The following is a 3308-nucleotide window of genomic DNA, read 5'->3' as shown; positions in this document are numbered from 1 at the left end:
GAGGGGCCACACGAGGGCCCCACACCATAGGTCGGCGCGGCCAGGGCCTGGGCCGCGCCGTCCTATGGTGGCGGCGCCTCGTGGCCCCACTTCGACTCCTCTTCGGTCTTCTGGAAGCTTCGTGGCAAAATAGGACCCTGGGCGTTGATTTCGTCCAATTCCGAGAATATTTCGTTACTAGGATTTCTGAAACCAAAAACAGCAGAAAACAGCAACTAGCTCTTCGGCATCTTGTTAATAGGTTAGTTCCAGAAAATGCACAAATATGACATACAGTGTGCATAAAACATGTAGATATCATCAATAATGTGGCATGGAACATAAGAAATTATCGATACGTCGGAGACGTATCACCCCCGATAGCGGCCCCGATAGCATTTTGGGGGCCGGCAGCGAAAATGGGCTCGCACCGGTGCGCCCCAAACAGCGCCGACCAATTTTGGAGCCCAATAGAATCGCCGGCAACCCCGGGCCGGCCCCTTCGCCAAGGGCGCAAATCGGGCGCGCTGGCACCACGCGGCATATCTGAAAACGAGCGTGGGCTCCGCCTGGCAGCCAGACACACCGATTTTCCACCTCCTACACACGCCCGAGCCGACTCCCACCCCTCTAGATCGCCACCGTCGCCGTCGCCGCCGCGGCCCCCTGCTTGCAATAGACACCGCTGACTGTCGAGGAACCGCCGTCCATCGACACGGCCGCCACCCCCTTGAGCAGCGGCCGATGTTTCTCCCGGAACAGAGCTCGCCGCCACCGCAATAGTATCACCCCGCCCGCAAGGTGTTCGTCTGATTTCCGCGATGGACAGCGACGACGAGATGATGGTGCAGCTGTTCACGGAGGAGCAGAACGCTCAGGCTATTCGGCGGCAATAGCAGCAGCTGATTCTGACGAACATGATGCGCGTTCGCCAGCCTTTCTTCGTCGTGCCTCTGTGCGGCGGCTCAAAGCCAGGCAAGAGGAGGAACATCAACCGGCATCATGAAGCCGGCGCAATACTGCTTGACACCGACTACTTCAACGACGACGCGACTCATTCGCTGAAGGAATTTCGGCGCCGGTTTAGGATGAACAAGGAGTTGTTCTTGAAGATTGTCCACGGCGTCAGGGAGTACGACAAGTACTTCATGGCCAAGAAAGATTGCACGGGTTTGTGGGGCTTCACCTCAATTCAGAAGTGCACTGCTGCAATGTGTTGTTTTGCTTACAGAGCTCCTCCAGATACAGCCAATGACTACCTACGGATGACAGAGTCGACATGTACTGAGACTCTCTACAGGTTCTGCCGAGCCGTCATAGCGGTGTTTGCTAAAGATTATTTGAGAGCACCAAGAGAAGATGATACTGCTCGGATCCTGCAAAAGAATGCAGCAAGAGGGTTTCCTGGGATGCTCGGAAGCATTGACTGTATGCATTGGGGCTGGAAGAATTGCCCTTTTGCTTGGCAGGAGATCTACAAGGGGCATACTGGTGAGTGCAGTGTCATTCTTGAGGCGGTGACAGACCATGAGCTTTGGATTTGGCATTGCATTTTTTGGCATGGCAGGAACAAACAATGATATCAACGTGCTGCAGCGCTCTCCGGTGGCTGAGGGACAAGCTCCTACCGTGAACTTTGAGGTAAACGGCCACGCATACAACAAGGGGTACTATCTAGCTGATGGTATCTACCCGATGTATGCTACATTTGTGAAGACAATTTCCACTCCATCAAACGAGATGGAAGTCTATTTTGCAACATGCCAGGAAGCAGCACGCAAGTGTTGAGCGTGCTTTTGGGGTGCTTCGGCAGCGTTTCGCCATTGTCAGGTACCCTGCTCTCATTTGGTCTGAGGCACAGATGTGGGAGGTGATGAACGCCTGTGTGATCATCCACAACATGATCATTAAGAGCGAGCGCGACGCACCTGTGCAGGATGATCATCCATTTGATGATCAAGGGCCACTAGCTGCGGTAGAGCATGTACCCCAAGAATTTGCCGCTTTTCTTCATATGCACAATGAAATTCGAGATGCAGGTGTCCATGCACAGCTGAAGGCGGATCTAGTTGCGCATTTGTGGGCGAGGAGGGGAGCAGCCAACAACGCATGATTTTATTTCTATTTGTTTGCCTCTATGAATAATTTAAATACTATTTATTTGTTGGATTGTATGAATAATTGAAGTACAATTTATTTGATTGATTGTATGAATAATTTGGGGCCCGCCGTTTGGGAGGCTTCGGTGTGGGAGCAGCCTCCCCAAATGGAGGATGCACACTGCCGGCGCCCCCCAAACGGAGGTGCCGACGCTCATGCCGGCGTCAATTTGGGGTTGCCGGTGGAGATGCTCTCAACTAGCTGAAACTTAGCAATTCCGTTTTAAAAACCGTATGTACTTCTTGATGATTATTAGCAATTATTTACTTCCAAAAAAGTCAGATTGAGAAATACTATAATAATGGAGCACGTGATACACACCTAAATTTATTTTATGCGATTGGAAGATAAGATTTTGTCCAGAGGTGGCATAGTTCCAATTGTATCAATGGCTTCCATGAACCCATATACAGTGACGCAACTTGGAAATATGATGCTACCTCCGTTAGTATGAATAAAGCGCACAGGCTTTCCAAGATTTAAATTTAACTAAGAATTAATTTAAGTATATGATGGTTATTTCATAAAAAATGATATCACTAAAAATATTTTTCAATACGAATCTAACGAATAACGGGATATAGTTGTTTATTGTTTTATCAAACATAAATCTTAAAAACTATGTGCGCATTATTCATTGGAATGAGGAAGTAAAACATAGGGAAAAAGAATATCCGTATATTCGAAGGGGACGTTTCCGGGGACCCGCTTGATAGGGAAGCACGCTGAGTAGCCAGAAAAATAAAAGATGAGATGACCACGTCAGGTTGTTCATCATTTGCCATTATTAAGTACTGTATTCAAAATGTGGCGTCGACTCGACGGTGTTACGTACTACTCGATCTCCAGTTGTCAATCCAAATATCCGATCATCTATAGTATATCATTGATTTCTCAGGTCTGCACCAGCACCGGGGATTCTCCATGGACCCAACTTCCGATCGGTCACCCTTATGGTGATTGATCGATGGCACACCACCTACCCTAATTCCGCTTCAAGAAACCCATGAACAATACGGGCGCGTTTGGTTGACTTGGCTCAAATCCTGCATGGGCGCAGCGAGATGGACTCTCATGCGTGTTGCGAACGGGTCACGAGCTATTTTTGGTCCATCATTTGGTAGCCTATGCTACACCGGCTCGAACAGAATGTATTAGGCTGCAAATAT

The sequence above is a fragment of the Lolium rigidum genome, chromosome 1 (genome assembly GCF_022539505.1).
Source record: "Lolium rigidum isolate FL_2022 chromosome 1, APGP_CSIRO_Lrig_0.1, whole genome shotgun sequence".
Classification (NCBI taxonomy): domain Eukaryota; kingdom Viridiplantae; phylum Streptophyta; class Magnoliopsida; order Poales; family Poaceae; genus Lolium; species Lolium rigidum.
This window is presented reverse-complemented; position numbering follows the sequence as displayed.